Raw genomic sequence first — 17813 nt, 5'->3', positions numbered from 1 at the left:
CAATATGAAACTTTTAATAGAAATTCTTTCATAACTCACAGCCATGGGACTGCTTTAGATACACTCAATCCCAAATCCCAAATGATATGATATGAAGAATCACTATGAGGAAGAGACAGCATATAGGATTAGTATTTTTTTGATTTTTTTTAATGTTTATTTATTTTTGAGAGACAGAGCACCATTGGGGATGGGCAGATAGAGAGGGAGACACAGAATCTGAAACAGGCTCCAGGCTCTGAGCTATCAGCACAGAGCCTGACGTGGGGCTTGAACCACGCACCATGAGATCATGACCTGAGCTGATGTTGGTTGCTTAACTGACTGAGCCACCCAGGTAACCTTAGGATTACTATTTTAATAACCCAAAAAAAATGTAAACGTACTAAAGAAATAAATAAAATGGAAAGAAGCAATAAAGAAAGAACAGGATACAATAATAAGAGAAAAAGATTTGAAAAAAAAACCCTACATTGAGTTTATAGAAATGAAAAAAAGATAGCTATTGAACTAAAGATACTCAGTGGATAGGTTAAATAGTAGGTTAGACACAGACAAGAGAGCATGAGGGATGAAATTATCTCAAATGCAATACAAATAATAAAGAAATGGAAAATGGGAAAGAGATTAGGTGACACAGAAGATTGAGTGACAAGTCCAACGTGCATCTAGTGGCCATTTCAGAATGAATAGCAGAGGGAGAATAAGTGAGAAATGGTATTCAAAGAGATAACCACTGAGAGTTTTCTTGAATTAATGAAAGCTATGAATTTCCGTAGTGTTGATAACAAAGTGTCCTCTGAAGGTAAAAACAAGTAAATCTACACTTCTATATGATGAGTAAATTTTTGGAAAGCCAAAACAAAGAGAAATCTTAAAAGCAACTGTATGGCATTGACAGATTACCTGTAAAAGGACAGTGATCAGGCTTACAGCAGACTTAGTAACAGTGGACGCCAGAAGACAATGGAACTACAGTGAAGCTTTGGTTTGTGAGCATAATTCATTCCAGAAACATGCTTGTAATCCTAAGCACTTGTATATCAGAGCAAATTTCCCCATAAGAAATAATGAAAACTCAGATGTTTTGTTCCACAACCAAAAATATTCATATAAAATGATTACAATGCTATAACATGACACAAAATAAGAAAGAAAATACAAAATATAAAAAAAAAACAGGGCACTTGGGTGGCTCAGTTGGTTAAGTGTCCGACTTCAGCTCAGGTCATGGTCTCGTAGTTCATGAGTTCAAGCCCCACATCCGAGCCCGCTTCGGATCCTATGTCCCCCTCTCTCTCCGCCCCTCCCCTGCTCTCTCTCTCTCAAAAATAAATATATGTTTAAAAAAATAAATTAACCTGTAAGTACCTTTGAAAACCTTCAAGGCTGGTGTGAGGGAGACAAGAGAGAGGAGGGCCATTGTGTAGGATGACTTTCACTATCACTGATGGAATCACTACTGTCTGTTGGCTCAATGGAATCTTTTTCTGCTTGGGGGCCATTGTATATGCTTGCACAGATGTTGACTACAGTAAAGTATTAATAAACTCTTATCATCTACTGTATTTAATGTAACTGGCAATAAGGCAGCAGAGAAAAGGGTCTATATCTCCAGGCAGTCTGACCTAGAATGAAGCAAAGCATTCCCATCCCAAGCTTACTCTTGTCTGGAAAAGCAAAGGACTGTCCATAGGTGCTTTTAAGTGACAAAAAATACACTGCTGCCAGTTGTGGGCATCTTCCAATGTTTTGAAAAATCACTGATTTCTACCAGACACTGCAGCCTGAGACTGAGCATCTGAGCATGGGAGACGATCACCCACAATCCTGCAGTGAGAGAGAGAGAGAGAGAGAGAGAGAGAGAGAGAGAGAGAGAGAGAGAAGAACCATTGGCTCAGTTGTGATCATGTGACATTCCGTGTCACATACTACTTGTATTGTAAGACATCACTCGTTTATCAAGTTAAAATTTATTAGAAATGTTTGCTCGTCTTGGAGAACACTCACAGAACAAGTTATTTGCAATCCAAGATTTTACTGTATCTAATAAAGATGCCACGGTAGATAATTGTCAGTCAAAACATCTGTAGCCAGCCAAGAGTTAGGACAGATAAAAGACATGTTCAAAGAAACTCTGAGATTCTAAGGCTCACAGACCCTTCCTGAAAGGATCATTAAAGGATGTTCTTCATTAAGATGGAGTTTAGCCTAGAAGGAAAAGGTGGGACATAAGAAGTAATTTGAGACAATGATAATTATGTACATAAGTCTAAAGAAACATTGGGCATATAAAACCAGTAATTAACAACCAGTACTGGGGATTCAGAAACAGGACTGAAGTAATAGATCACAACAACTTGGTGAGATTGGAGGCAAAGGTTTTTGAGGTCCTTGTGTTACTGGGGTGGAGGATAGTGACATTGCTTAACTTGGAACCGTGTTAAGTATTCATTTTATTTATTTATTTATTATTTATTATTTATTTATTTTTTCAACGTTTATTTTTTTGGGGACAGAGAGAGACAGAGCATGAACGGGGGAGGGGCAGAGAGAGAGGGAGACACAGAATCGGAAACAGGCTCCAGGCTCTGAGCCATCAGCCCAGAACCCGACGCGGGGCTCGAACTCACGGACCGCGAGATCGTGACCTGGCTGAAGTCGGACGCTTAACCGACTGCGCCACCAAGGCGCCCCTTAAGTATTCATTTTAAATATGCTAGGAACTAGCTATAAGAGTATAAAAAGATGTGTGATTTTGAAATCAGTAGAAGAGGAATCTTTAAAAAAAACTCTGATCCAATAAAAAGCAGGAAAGGAGAAAAAAGCAAAGAAAAAGCAAGGTAAACGGAAAACACAAAACAGGATGATAGAGGAAATCTGAATACTTTAGTCATTACAATACATGTAGGTGGATTGTACTGGATACCTAAAAGAAAATTCCAGAACAGGTTAAAAAATGCAACACCACCAACACCTCAAATCCAGCTTTGTGCAGCCAACAGTGGCTCATTTAAAACAGTAGAAAGATAGAAGGTAGAAAGATATGGGAGAGGGTACGTCCCACAATTACTAACCAAAAGAAAGACAGTGTAGCAATGTTGGTTTTTTAAAATTTTTTTTCCACATTTATTTATTATGGAGAGACAAGAGAGCGACAGAGCATGAGTATGGGAGGGGCAGAGAGAGAGGGAGACACAGAATCTGAAGCAGGCTCCAGGCTCCGAGCTGTCAGCACAGATCCCAACACAGGGCTCGAACTCACAAACTGCAAGATCATGACCTGAGCCGAAGTCAGATGCTTAACTGACTGAGCCACCCAGGTTTCCCTACCAATGTAGCAATGTTATTATCAGACAAAATGAATGAGAAACAGGGCCTTCCTTATGTCATTCATAAGGTCAAATTATGTCAATCATATGTCAATCATATATCATTATGTCAGTCATAAGGTCATATGTCAAAGGAACGGTTCACTAGGAAGATATACTTGGACTTGTATCCCCTACCAACATTATTTCAAAATACACAGAAAGTACACAGAATTATGAGAAGAAATGGAAATGTTTAAAATTTTAGTGAGCGATTTTGCTACAGCTTTCTAGAACATAAGAGCTCTTGTAGACAAAAAAAAATTAGTAAAGACACAGAAATTTTGAATGTCATCTTTATCAGCCTTGGTAGGATAAATACATAGAGAATACTAACCTTGAATTTGTCATTTAAATACATATTTTTCATGCATATGGGGAACATTTACAAAAGTTGATCACTTACTGGCCCAAAGCTAGTCTCAACAAACATTAAAGAATGACTATCATATATAGACTATATTCCCAAACCACAATACAAGGAAATGACAACAATAAGGAGAGGTTAGCCAACAAAGGAGAAAAGCTTATTCTCAGGATTTCCAGCCGCACTCTCAACATCGTGACATTGAGCACGGGAGCCAGGCAGATAGTTATCACTGTGGGCAGTTATGCTCTGTAATTTGGGGCAAACCATCCCTCCCCAGCCCAGTGTGTAAGTCCAAGGACAGAGAGTGCTTTGCCAGCAAAGTCAGCAGGCACGGTGACTGGTGTGTGAGTCCTTGAGGCTGACTCCCCAGTGGCAGCAGCTGAGTCAAGGGACAAACTGGAGACGACCCCTCGGGACTCTTCTCTTTTCCCTTCTCTCTGGTTCCCCACTGACTCCAGATTCAAGTGCAGATGAAAAATCCACCTTCAGGCTGGAGACAGCCTCTGCTCTGAGTGCTATGGGGCAGCTCTCTTTTCACCTCTGCTTGTCTGTGGTTTGGACCCTGCCATGGCTTGAGAGTGGGGTGGGGTGTTGCTAAGTGAGCATCTCACTCTATATGTTGGCTTTAGGGTAGCTTTGGTTGGGGCCAATGCCAGACCCCTAGACAGGAGAAGAGGCAGGATGTCATATGGAGAACTGTCTGCAAGCCAAGTTCTGGTCTCCGCTCTCTCACGAAGCAGTTTCACGACCTTGAGCAAGTCACTCACTACTGCCTTGCGCCCCAGCAAGTAACCTTCCTAGACACTCTGGTAAACCAGAGGTAACTTAGGAATCTGGGAGTCCTTATCCAGGACTCTTGGTTGTGAGTGACAGAAACCCATCTCAGACTGGCTCAGGCAAAAGGAGAATTAGTTGGCTGATGAAACTGGAAAGCTCAAGGGTGCCACTGGCCTCAGATATGGCCAGATCCAGAGCTTCAAACAAGATCATTAGGACTCTGCCTTTCTCTTCACCGCTTAGCACTGCTGTCCTCTGAGCTGCCTTCGTCTCAGGCACTTGCTCCACTTGATCCCACCTGAGGATCAGGCTTCCACCCAGTCAGCTTCAGAGCCCTCTGTGGGAAGGTAATGTCTCTCTTCTGGCTGTTTGCACACAAATCCCAGGACTGGATCTCATTGGTCTGACTTAGGTCACGTGCCTGTCTCTGAACCCGTCACTGTGGTCAGGCATTTGGATGCTCTGATCGCGCAGGGCTTGGTCAGGGGCTCACCGCTGGAGCTGAGGGAGGTGATTTGCCAAGACCTCCCGGGTACCCGAGAAGCAGCGGGCAGCTCAGAGGCGGTTGGGTTGTGATACTCTCCTCCATTCCACGCCGTGGTTACTAGGCATCTGGCCTGGGATACAGAGATGAGTTTACATCTTAATTTGCTCACAGTCTGGGGAGGGCAGATAAGTACACAGTGAACCGTAATACCAGCTGGACCCTCTCTAAGGCTGTCATGGCAGCCGACACCAAGTGCTCCAGAGCCCAATGGAAGCAGGAATTAATTGTGCCTGGGGGCTCAAGAGGGCTTCTCAGAGGAGGTGATATCTATCCGTCCTGCATCTCTCTCTTTACTTTCTGCCTGCACTCAAAGGCGGTTGGGACCTGCAGTGACACGGGGCTGACCCGGCGCAGGACCCGAGCCTCTATTCCACCTGGCAGAAAAGGCTGAGAATCGGCTACAGCAGCGCAAATCTGATTATCAGGAACTGAGTGGCTCCTGAGGAGTCCTGGACCTTGGTTGCACACGTCTGAATATGGAAATTCAATAACCATACTCGATCTAACCCTACATCTCTGTCTGTACCGCTGCAGAGAGAAAATTAGTCTCGGTGTTTGCAGTTTTACAGACATTAGGGAACTGGTACAGAAAACACTGGTCCCTGAGCTTGTGGGTCTCAGGTGACAGTGGTCGGGTTGTTGGTACGATCCTAGCACGTGAGAGATGGGTGGCCTGAGAGGTGATCCGGGCCAGGGGATTCTTCATGTGGAATTTGTTAGGGCTCCTAAATTGGAGACAAAATTGTGCTTTTGTGTGTGCCTGTGTGTGTGTGTGTGTGTGTGTGTGTGTGTGTGCACATGTGCAGGTGTATGCTCTAGGGAGAGGTTCATTGCTTTGGTCAGATTCATGGAGGGATCTGTGTGCACCAAAATACTGAGAGCCCTGAAATGGGGCCAAACCCCTCGTTTGGTGGTGGAAGAAAATGAAGCCCTGAGGAGAAAATATTCCTGAGAGAGCCCCTCAGGTCAGTGTGTGAGCAGGTGCTGAACCTCAGCTGTCCAGCTCCTGGGCCATGAGGACTTCCTCTAAACCAGGGGCTTCCTGAGCCTGACTGGGCATCAGAACCTTCTGGAGAACCCAGTTTCCTGGGTTGACACCAGACCCACTGAGTAGAGTAGGGTGAGCCTTAAGAACCTGTGTGGTTAGCAGGCTCCCTAGCCTGGTCTAATGCAGGCCACTGAGATGTGGTGCTGGGACAGAGGTCTGGGACCAGAGCTTGAGAACATGGCCTGAATGAGTGGAGGGTCAAAAGGCCATCTTTGATGGGGGTGGGTGGCTAGGTGGGCATGTGAAAGGTTTCTAAGACCACCCTGAGGCCTGATGATTCACTAGAAAGACTCCTAGAATTCAGCATATAGTCATACTCATGGCTGAGATTTACTATAGCAACAGGATACAAAGAAAACCAGCAAAGGAAAAGGCACATGGGACAAAGACCAGAGGAAACCAGGCACAGGTTTCCAAGGTCCTGACCCAGGGAGTGACACAGGGCCCCAGCATCAGATTGTGACAGCAGGTGTGAGTGTTGTCTCTCACGGAAACTGTTTGAGCCCAGGAGTCTGGGGTTTTATCAGGGGTCAGTTACATAGGTACCCTCTGCCTAGTGTTACCAAAATTCCAGACATGCAAGAGGAAAGCAGGTGTCAGCACAAACCATATTGCTTGGACAGACATTTCTGGTATTCCCTAATTGATAAGCCGAGAACCCTACCATTCTGAGGTCCTGAGGGTTAGGACTTCGACATATGAATTTTGTGGGCAGGGGGTACACTTCAGCTTACAACAGTAGACAATTCCCCAAAGATAGACCAGGGGCTTGGAAGCTGGGCATCCCCTCCTGAAGGACAAAACTGAGATTTTAATGTCTGGCAGCTTCTGTGGTCATGGTCATTGTGTTCTGAGGTCTCCCCCTGGTAATGTGAATGTGTTCTCCCCCTATCCCTCCTAGCCTCTCTAGAAGCAGCTCTGGTTTACAGAAGGAGAAAATGCCAACTGGTTTTTTATGCCATAAAAACACATCCATCATCCAAATACAGCCAGTCAGGAGAGTCTGACCTGTGTGGCCGACCTCTGGAGCCGGGCTGTGGTCTCAGCCATGTGGAGACTGCGGGAGAAGTCAGTGTAGCTCTGACCACCAGGCTCACTGGCTGGCTCGCTCTACCTGCTCCAGGTGCCGTTGGCTCTGACTTGAAGGTAGAAGAAGCCGGAGGCAACTTTCCCAGCCAGCACACAGCGTCATTTCTGTTTCTTGAAGAAGGCACCCTGGTTCCATAAATAAAGATCCTTGGGGTGAGTTGACAGCTGCAGAGGCATTTTGGGAGCAGTAACTGAGCTGCCACGTTGCTGGAGTATGGCCAGGGACCTGCTGAAGAGAGAGAAGCCATCAGGGTGGGCACAGGCCTTCCCCCTACACCTCCCAGACCTTGACTCTGCTGCTCGAGGTACCCCAAGGCCTGCTGTGATGAGAGACAGACAGAGAGAGAGAGAAAGAAAGAGAGAAAGAAAGAAAGAAAGAAAGAAAGAAAGAAAGAAAGAAAGAAAAGAGAGAGAGAAAGAAAGAAAAGAGAGAGAAAGGAGAGAGAGAGAGTGAGTCACTTCCTACATAGAGGCAGAGCAGGGCAGGCAGAGTGCTCATGGGGCACCCTAGGTGGGTGGTGTCTAGGGAGAGCCATGTGACTTTCTGGCCCTTCATTTCCTCATCTGCAAAATGGGAGCAATGGTCTCTGCTCAGCCTCCCCCACAGCATTGGGTGAGGATGGAATAAAGAAGGTACAGCAGCATTCCCAGGGACCCTCAGTTCACAGAATGCCAGTTTACAGTGTAACAGGGTTGCACTGCCTTTTGGGATCTATGGCCGGGAGGCCCGGATTTCAGCCTGTGACTGCCCCCAGGTGGGCTAACCATGTGGGACCCTGCCCACTGACAGCCCTCAAACCCTCGGGCAGCTCATATTCAGAGGGCAAGTCTGGTGTTTGGGAAGATGGGGCTGGTGTTGGTCCTGCTCACATTCCCCCCACCACAAGCAGAAGGTTGCTTTCAGAACTTACCTGACTTTGTACCCTTAAAATGGTAAAAAAAAAAAAAATGCACCTTTTGATTTTGAAGGGCAGAGGCTGCTGCTTTCAGCTGGGGGCCTGCGCCGTATGAGGAGAACTTCACAGGAACTGTGAGGATTTGCTTAGAGTCAGCAGGGTGGGGAAGGGGGGAGCGGTTCAGCCTCGGACTCCTGATTTCAGCTCAGATCATGATCGATCTTGTGGTTGGTGAGACCGAGCCCCTCACTGGTTCTTCGCTGACAGTGCGGAGCTTGCTTGGGATTCTTCCTCTCCCTCTCACTCTGCACCCCCCACCCCCGCCGCCAAGTAAATAAACTGCTTAAAAAAGCAGTTTTAGGTTCACAAAAAACTGAGAGGAAGGTGCCGAGTGTTCCCATATGCCCCTGCCCCACACACGCACAGCCTCCTTATCAACATCCCACCAGAGTGTACGTTTGTTACAACATTACCACCCAGAGTCTATAGTTTATCACACTGTTCCCCCTTGGTGTTGTACATTCTATGACTTTGCCAATGGATATGAAGTGCATCCATAATACAGTATCATGCCCACCCCCACCCTCAGCTGGGTTTATATACTTGCCCACACTTGTGTCTGTAAACCGTGTAACCAAAGAGCCTCTTGGCAGCTGGGATCTAATGAGTGCAGTGAGGTGGCAGGAGGGGTCAGCAGGGGCCCCCTGGGCACCAGGTTTGGCGTTGGGCTTTACTGGCCACTGAGAGACCTGAGACATGTCACTATACTCTCACTGAACCTCAGCTGCACTGTCAATGACACGGGGGCGGGAGGGTGGGGTAGAAACTCTAGACCAGGTGAGGCTAAGGCGAGGAGATGAAGGCATTCTGTGAACTGAGGGGCGTTGTGCAGTCGTACCTCAGCCTTTCCTCCTGGTTGCTGACCTCTCCAGGAAATTCTGATCCTCTGTCACCTCCCTGCCAGAGATGAAGGGAGGAACAGGGACAGCGGGGAAACAAATGGCCAATTAACGCCAGCCAGGGCTGCGGGTCAGGGCTGGACACACTGTCCGAAGGGTGCCCCCTGGTGTCCGTCACCCGGATGATCAGGCCTCGGTTGGCAGTGACACAGCGATGGGTTCCCCCTTCCCTGAGTTTCTAACCTTCTCGTTTCCTGCTGCAGTCCCAAACTGAAAAGTAAAGTAGAACTTCATATGCTGAGCCAGTTCCGCTGGGCAGTCCTTCTACTTACCCTGTGTGCGAGGAGAGAACATGCACGGGAGTAAATGGGCAATTAATACCCACTGCTTGTTCTGAAGTGCAGGGAGCTTAGTTTCTATGTCCTGCTCAGGCAATCTTTGCCTGCCCCAAGGTCACGAAGATATTCTAGTTACTTTCTAGAAGCTTTTTTTTTTTTTTTACTTTCCATGGTCTTTACTTTAAAAAACAACTAAAATTTGCTTAAAGAACAGAGAGATTGGTTGCTGTGGAGTGGAATTCAGTTTTGGGCAAAAATAGGTCAATACACCTAAGCTTTGGTTTCCTCAACGGGGAAATAACTGTGCCAGGATTGTTGTGACGTTAAATGAGATAACAAAGTGCTCAGAGCAGGGGAAGGCTTGCAGCAAGTGAATTCAGTGTAGGCCTATCACTGTTGTTGTTTTTAAAGCTGTAGCCGGGCACAGGGGTGCAAGAGAAGTTAGCTTCAGGGACCCCAAACAGACCAGGTGCAGCCACTCGCCACTGACAAAATCCGAAGGCAGAGGAATGAGCAGTGGTGGAACAAGAAAGGAATTTATTTCAGTGAGGGCAACACTGGGAAGACAGCACACCAATATCTCAAGGACTGTCTCCAAAGTGCCGGGATTCCTGCCAGGTTTATATAAGGAAAATGTGGGGCAAAGGCGGGTGAGTCTGTGCCGGTGGGCAGTGAAGGGCAGATTGGTCATTATCTTGGGGTCAATCATGGGTGGGCCTTGCTGGCTTGGGCTGGTCCTCCTGCTTCTTGAGGGGGTAGTTTCGGTTGCCTCAGGGGCTGCTTTGCCCTTGGGACCTTCCACCTGAGCCCAGAGAGAAGTTGGAAAGAAGAACCCAACTGGAAAGTTTGAGGCCATAATGGAGCCAGCTGCAATCCTCTTTCGTGGCTGTCCAGTATTGTATTTGACAGTGATGGGAATGGAGGTAGTTTCTGTTTTTCCATTCTTGCAATCCATGCTGCACTGAATATGCTTGCAAACACAGGCATTTACGAGTATTTCTGCAGGACAGGTTGTATGTATTGTTCTTTTGTAATGTTTGTTTATTTTTGAGACGGAGGGAGTGCGTGCAAGTGGGGGAGGGGCAGAGAGAGCGAGGAAGACGGAGGACCGGAAGCAGGCTCTGCACCGACAGCAGAGTCTGATGTGGGGTTCGAACTCATGAACCGTGAGATCATGACCTGAGCCAAAGCTGGACACTTAACCGACTGAGCCGCCCAGGCGTCCCTGTATGTATTTCTTTTAAGATTTGTAAAAGTAAGTAATCTCCACATCCAATGCAGGGTTCAAATTTACAACCGTGAGATTAAGTGTCTCATGCTCTACCAACTGAGCCAGCCAGGCGCCCCTGGTTGTATCTATTCTTGATGATTCCATGTGCCTCCTTCAAATGTCCCCACCAACTGAGCCAGAGGAAAAGACCGTGAAGGTTCCCCCAGGTTCCCAGCCTGGCCTAGGGGAAGGGTGGGCCAGGAGCCGCAGCTGAGAGGCTGCTGGAGGAAGGCCAGGAGAAGACAGATCTCTAAGATTTGCCCTCTGAAGAGGGAGAGCGGCCAGGATGCAGGTGTGGAAGGGGAGCGTTTGCTACAAACGGTGAGAAAATAGCTTGTGGGAGCCTTTGTTCCTTCAGAAGAGTGATTGCCTTTGATGGGCTGTTAATAGGAGTCATTACGTGGTTATTAAGAAGGGAATGCAGTCAGCCCAGCTCTGAATAGCTAAATTCAGCGGTCTTCTGGTTTAACCGTTATCTTTCCCTCTGCAAATACGGAGTGCAGGCACCGTCCCTGGAGCCCCCTAAAATTAGGGGTTTTGACATTTTAGCTCAGCAGGATGGACGATGCTTGCGGGTGCCAGTGAACAGCTGGGGTAGCTAATGGGAGGGCCGAGGTGGAGAAAGAAATGGAAGTCAGAGCTGAGAAGGGAGGTGGGGGTGGGCATCAAGAGAGGCCCTGATGGAGAGACACAGGAAGAAAGAGGGCAGGGGAGAGAGCCAGAGAGAAGCAGGGACAGAGATAGGGAGCAAAAAGAGAGGAAGAGACGGGGAGGAAAAATTTCTAGGAGCCTAGATTCTGGCCCAGGGCCAAAGACATCAGCATCACCTGCAAACAAATGCAGATTCCCAGGCCATCTAGCCCTGCTGATTTAATTTCTGCATTTAACAAGATCCTGTGGTGATCACTCTTGCGTGTTCAAGTTTGAGAAGCCCTGGTTTGGAGCTTCACCAGGGTAAGGGACCCAAATTGGTCCACAGGCCTGGGGCTAGGGGTGGCCATGCATGAGCTGAGGCTCCGCGCAGAGGCAAGCTGGGTTTGATCTTGAGAGGAGTGCTCAGGAGAGGAAGAAAAGCAGAAGAGGGGGTTGGAGAGGTCGGGGTTGGGGGTGACTTTGGGGCAGGTGGTCAGAGACGTTGCTAACGTGACGTTTGCAGAAAGAGCTGGATGGAGAAAAAGCCCATGCGACTCCTGTAGGCTGGGTTCTGTTCTGAGTTCTTCACTGTATTAGGTCATTTAACCCTTGCCCCTTGAGAGGGAGGGTCAGACCTCCTACCCCATCGGGTGTTCACAGCTCACGCTGAATTCAAAGCCAGGAGGAATTGGAGCAGTTCTGACCCCATTACCCACCCGGCACAAGCCCAAGTCACTGGCTAGGGAGAGCCATATCTGCTTCCTCCTGCTTCTCCCCCTTGATGTTTCCCAGCCATCACCTGTGTCACCAGGGGCTGTCTGATGTCCATTTCTGGAAACTCTGGAGTTCTTTCCAAAGCCAGAGACCCTTATACTTCACCTAAGAGAGTGGCTAAAAATGCATTTGGGTGGTGGTTGGCGGGGGGATGCCAATGAGGGACTGTGTGGGGCCAGCTGTAGGCCTCCTGCACACCCCCCTTTCACGGGCCTTAGTCAGGATGGTGACCTGCTCAAGGTCCTGCAGCCAGAGCCTAAGCTGTCCAGGATGCTGGCCTGTCAGAGCCCAGAGAGAGCACGGCAGTCTTCTGCCTGGGGATTTGTGATGTGGGGTCACAGGAGTGGCTGAATGAGAGCAAAAGTGGGTGCGGCTGTGGACTCCGGACTGGGAGACCAGGATACTAGTCCAGCCAGTGGTACTGGGCAAGTCCCTTTACCCGTCTGGGCCTCACTTTCCTTATCTGTAAAATGGAGATAATAAAAATAGTACTAACCTGTAGGGTTGTTGACAGTGTAAGTGTCATCAGTGGTCAGCAATAGTAACACATTTTGTCTGGATCGTTTTGCTCTTATTGTCGCCGTGACTTCCTCCATTTCTGGCTCCGCGGTTCAGCTGGGAGGAGCCTTTCCTGCCTGCAGACAGGAGTCAGGCTGCCTGAGGAGCGCCAGTGGTAAGGGGACACGTGGGTCACTCACAGGCCAGGGTGAGCCTGGGTGAGGGTTAGGGCTCCACCTCAGGCTGAGAGAGGAGTTCAGACAGGAGAACGAGGTCTCTCTCTGGGGAGGCAGTGCCTGCCGCGCCAGAACCTGAGGAGTTTGCAGCCACCTGCAGGGACAGGAGCAGGTCTCCGTGTTCCAGGAGCAGCCACCTGGCCAGTGTTTCCATCAGCTGCCCCAGGGTGTTTGCAAATAGATGGCAGGTGTTGGGGTGTTTCATGAATTGTCTTGTCAAGCCCCAAAGGGCTCTCCCTTCACACCTTCCATCCAGGGCCACGTCAGTGTGTGTAGACAGGAGCCGGCACTGACCAGGGGCTCAGTCCAAAACAGTTTTAAATACATTCAGGGTGTCATCTCAGACCTACGGTGGACCTGGGGATGGTCAGAGCCTCTGCCCCTTGCCAGCATTTTCTCGTTTTCTTGGGCCTCCTGGGTCCAGCTGGCTCGGGCAAAGTCCAGACTGCTTGGTGCATTGCCCACGGCCCTCTAGGTGCTCAAGACCCCCATGCTCTGGCCTGAGGGCCCTCCCTTCCCTCACCTCACCTCAGCAGCTGGAGACCAGGGCATGCCTTGCTCCGTCTGCACACATTTGAGTCAGCTGATCTCCCTGCCCAGCCAGCCATGCCCACCCCCTTTCCCTCCTGACTCCTACAGTGAGTCCGCAGTGGGGCCCATGACTCTCAGGGAAATTGTCCCACCCCCTCCCTGACTGAGCAGGCACTTTCCACCTGCTTACCGACCTCCTCCTCCAGGCTTGTTCAGCATCTTGTTTCCAGACCATCCGCTGACTCAGTGAGTGAAGGAATGCCCCTCCTTCTTCCAAAAGAGTTCCCTAGGTTTGCTTTCTAGAATGAAGGCTTTCTTGTTACAGTCTCTGCCCCTGCTTTCCACCAAAATGTCAAGGAGTTCCCACTTTTCCAGACGGATAGGGAGGAGAAAGGAAACTAAATTTATCTGGTGTTTGTTTTGCATGAATAGCATGGAGCCAGGCTTTATCAGACCAAGTGTATCTAAATGAGAAAGATATGGCTGAAATGCTATTTTTCTCCTCTTGTCCTTTTCCTTTTTCTCCTCCTCCTCCTCCTCCTACCGGGGCTGCTCCACTCCAGACCATGTGAATCATCAGAATCTCAGGGGGATGGGACCAAGCTTGACTGCTTTTTCCTTTTCCCCTTCCTTCCTTCCTTCCTTCCTTCCTTCCTTCCTTCCTTCCTTCCTTCCGTCCGTCCCAGGTAATTCTAATGTGTAGCCTGGGCTAAGAACTGCTTCAGGGTAATTGTTGTCATTATGACCAGAAATCCCAGAGGCCATAGATGTGGAAGGGGAGCTGCTGTGATAACACTGGGATGTGGCTTGTCTCTCTTTCCTTGTTCCTATTGTCCTTTACATTGGTTCCTATTTCAAGCCCTAACCTCAGAGTCACAAGTTGGCTGCAGCAGCTCCAGGCTTCACATCCTCTTACTTTCGAGCCCTGTGGGAAGAATGTCCAGCTGATGACTGCATCTCATTGGTGCTTGCTCTCCGTATCTCCCACTGGCTTGGTTCTGCTTGTTTTCATTTCTATGTGTAAGCTTTCTCCAGCAGGTGGATGGGTGCAGTTTCAATTTAGGGTGGGTGGGCAGTTATAATGGGAGAGGTGTGAGGTGCTGTGGGAGCAGAGTGAGGTTGTTGGCTGAGAGAGGTTTGGAAACAGCTAAGAGGAGGCCTGGAGGAAAGAGTGTTCCCAGCAGAGGAACCAGGGTGTACAAAAGCCAGAGGAGAACCTGGGAGGATTCAGAGCCACTTAGATCCTGTGGTCAGCCTGATGGGGAGGTGTGATATTGTAGTTAATAATAAGAAATCTGTCCTTGGTCTTTATCCTATTCATTGCACCTTCTAAAAACCCTTGGAATTTCCTAAGTGGTAAGAGGATAAAGGTGTCTTTTGTTATTTATAACAAGCCCCTTTCAACCACACCTGAGTTTATGTTACTGAGGGGCCTTTTGGAAAGCCCCTACAGCTGGGGGCTGGTTGCCAGGAGATTAGAGGTTTGGAACTTCCCCACCCCACCTTAGGGGAGGAGAGAGAGGCTGGAGATTGAATGGGTCACCAGTGGCCAATGATTTAGTCAATCTTGCCTGTCTGATGAAGCCTCCATAAAAAGTCTTCATCAAGAAGGAGGGTGCTCTCAGAACTTTCAGATTAGTGAACAAAAACACATCCATGTGCTAAAATGGGGGCTCCATCTGGACAGAGGCTTCTATGCTGGGGACAGACCTCGCCATATGTATCTCTTTATCTGGCTGTTCATTTGTATCCTTCAGTATACTTTGTGACAAACCAGTTATCTAGGAAGTAAACGGGTTTCCTGGGTTCTGAGTCACTCTAGTTGGGAACTTGTAATTTATAGCCTGTAGGTCAGAAGAACAGGTAACAACTTTTGGATTTAGGATGGGGTCTGAAGCATGGTGGGCTGTTTTGTGGGGTTGAACTTGTGTCAGAGAATTGCTTGGAGGTATGGGTACCACCCCCACAGGCCCCCCCATATTTAGTGATCAGAAGTGTTAGAAGTATTGAGTTGAGAATAGACTGAACACAGGTGTGTTTCCTGTCCTGGAGGCAATGTACACACAGCTTAACAAGGTATATGGTTAAAAATTAAAAATTAAATAGTGCCCTCTGAGGCTTATAATGTAAAAACTGCAAAACCCTATCCCTGCCCCCCATCTTCCTGCTCAGTGGTAATTTTTTCGGCTTTTCTAGAGATGTCTTCCGGTTTCAGCATCTGTATTCTAGTGTTTATGCTGCACTTTCTTGATGTTTCTATTTTAGACACTGATGACTTCCTGGAAGATGGAGATTTAACCTATTTCAACCTCCTCTGTCCCCAGCCCCCAGATGTCCATGCCTTAATCTCCCAAACCTGTGAATGTGTTACCTTATATGGCAAAAGAGATTTTTTTTTTTCTCATGTGATTCAGGTTAAGAACCTTCACATGGGGAGATTATCCTGGGGTATCTGGGTGGGCTCAACCTAATCACCTGAGTCCTTAAAATTGAAAGGCAGCAGAGTGGGTCACAAATACTACAAAGGAAGGAAAGGCCAGAGAGTCAAAGCCTCTGTTGCTGGCTTTGAAGATACAGGAAGGGGGCCCAGATTCAGGGAACTGTGGGCAGCCTCCAGAAGCCAGAACAGACCTCAGCTGACAGCCAGCAAGGAAATGGGGACTTAAGCCCTACCCATGGCAAAGAACTGAATTCCACCAACAACCTGAATGAAACAGGAAATGGACTCTCTCCTAAAGCCTCCAGAAAGGATGCAGCCCTGCGCACATGTTGATTTTTTTTATCCTAGTAAGACCTATTTGAGACTTTTGACATCCAGAATGGTAAGAAAATAAGTGGGTAGTTTTTAAATGACTTTATTGGCTTAAACTACCAATTTGTTACAACAGCAATAAAAAACTAAAAGATGTTCCACCCTAACACGCATACTTAACTTCCTCTACCCCCTCTTCTGAACGCATTTATAAACTTATATGAAATAACAGTGTTTTCATTTATAAGGTTAAATATTGTTCCCATGTAATGAACCGTGGTTATTTATTTCTTCTACATTTTATTTACTTGGAATGAATAATTGCCTTTTTTTGATTTACTTTTTTGTGTACTTAGGAATTCAGCCCTAAATATTTGGTCATGGTTTATTCATCACGTGCTTAGTTGCAAAAATAATGCACTCTAGCTAGAAGAGGAGATCGTTACAGGATGTTGACCAGCTGCAGGGTTTCCATCCAGGTTGAGGGAGAGTTGGGTTTGGAGACCTCACGGCCAGGGTCCGTTATCGGACCGCAGGGGCTGGATGTCAGGAATGCCTATCTTTCCCTGCTCTTGTTCCTGAAAATTAGGTCCCTCCCTCCATCCCCCAATCTTCCCCCAGTGATTTTCACTGACACCTGCTTCTTTGATTTCTCTTGAAATGAAATCTCACGTGGATCCCCAGTTGGTGGGGCTAAGATCACGTGTTCACACCTAGCTACAAGGGAGCTTGGGAAAGCTCCCCTCTCCTCTGGGTCAGTTGCTGTCCAGATCTGCTTGACAGCAGTCATTCTGGGAGCTTCCTTCACATCTTTCTAGGTATTTTCCTTTTTTTCCTCTCTGCTGGACTTCTTGCTTCCTGGGTTCCATGTCTTCCTCTTCCTCATTTCGGTGGAACATCTCCAGTAACAAGAGGGAGAACATTCTTGATTCTTGCAAGTCTGGGAATGTCTATTCTGTTAGTGAATTGACAGAAACAAAATTCTAGATTGAAGGTAACTTTTCAGAGTTTTGAGTTCCGTTGTCTTCTAGCCTCTAATGGAGAGAAATTCCGTACCATTATAATTTTTGATCTTCTGCATGTAGACATTTTTCCTCTTTCTCTCTGGAAGCCTGTGGAATCTTCTCCCTGTGTGAAATTTAAACTTCACCTTGCCTTTAATGTAGATCTGTTTTCTCCCTTATGCTAGTACTTAGTAAGCCTTTTTAATCTGGAAGCTCAGGGCATTCATCTTGGATTATCTTTATTTTTTAAAAAATGTGTATTTCTTTAGAGAGAGAGTGAGGGTGAGTGTGAGCAGGGGTGGGCAGAGAAAGAGAATCCTAAGCGGACTCCTCAGTGTTAGCACAGAGCCTGACTTTGGGACTCGATACCATGAGTCATTAGATCATGACCTGAGCTGAAATCAAGAGTGGTATGCTCAACCACCTGAGCCACCCAGCAGCCCTTGAATTTTTTTTTTTTTTCTCTCTCTTCTCTCTTTCTGGGATACCTATGATTTTGATGCCGAATCTCTTGAAGTTTTCCTCTACTTTTCTATTTTTATTTCTTCTATCTCTCTGCTTTTGGGAAGGTTTTTTTCATCTTCAACTTCCAAACCTTTGAGATTTTTATTTCTACTGTCCTAAGATTATGGTTCTAAGTATTCTTTTAAAAATGATAGTGTCCTGTTCAGATTTCATGGCTTTAATGTTTTGCATCTTTGAGCATCTAAGCCCTGAGAAATTAATGATTCTCTCCTTCCCCCAAAAGATTTTCTCTTCTTTTTCCCCCACCCCAGGGTA

General features: G+C 47.3%; 1 long non-coding RNA gene across 1 annotated transcript; it reads right to left on the bottom strand.

Annotated features, from left to right (window-relative positions):
- Positions 1-3239: 3239 nt before the first annotated feature.
- LOC123380932 lies at positions 3240-14611 on the bottom strand. Its single transcript, XR_006587362.1, has 4 exons — positions 12509-14611; positions 9241-9330; positions 7122-7431; positions 3240-5135 (listed from the first exon to the last, which is right to left on the bottom strand). It is a non-coding gene; the product is annotated as an uncharacterized LOC123380932 (long non-coding RNA).
- Positions 14612-17813: the final 3202 nt, after the last annotated feature.

This window comes from Felis catus, chromosome D2 (assembly GCF_018350175.1).
Source record: "Felis catus isolate Fca126 chromosome D2, F.catus_Fca126_mat1.0, whole genome shotgun sequence".
NCBI classification, from domain to species: Eukaryota; Metazoa; Chordata; class Mammalia; order Carnivora; family Felidae; genus Felis; species Felis catus.
The sequence above is the reverse complement of the archived record's forward strand: the minus strand, read 5'-3'. Positions and strand labels throughout refer to the sequence as shown.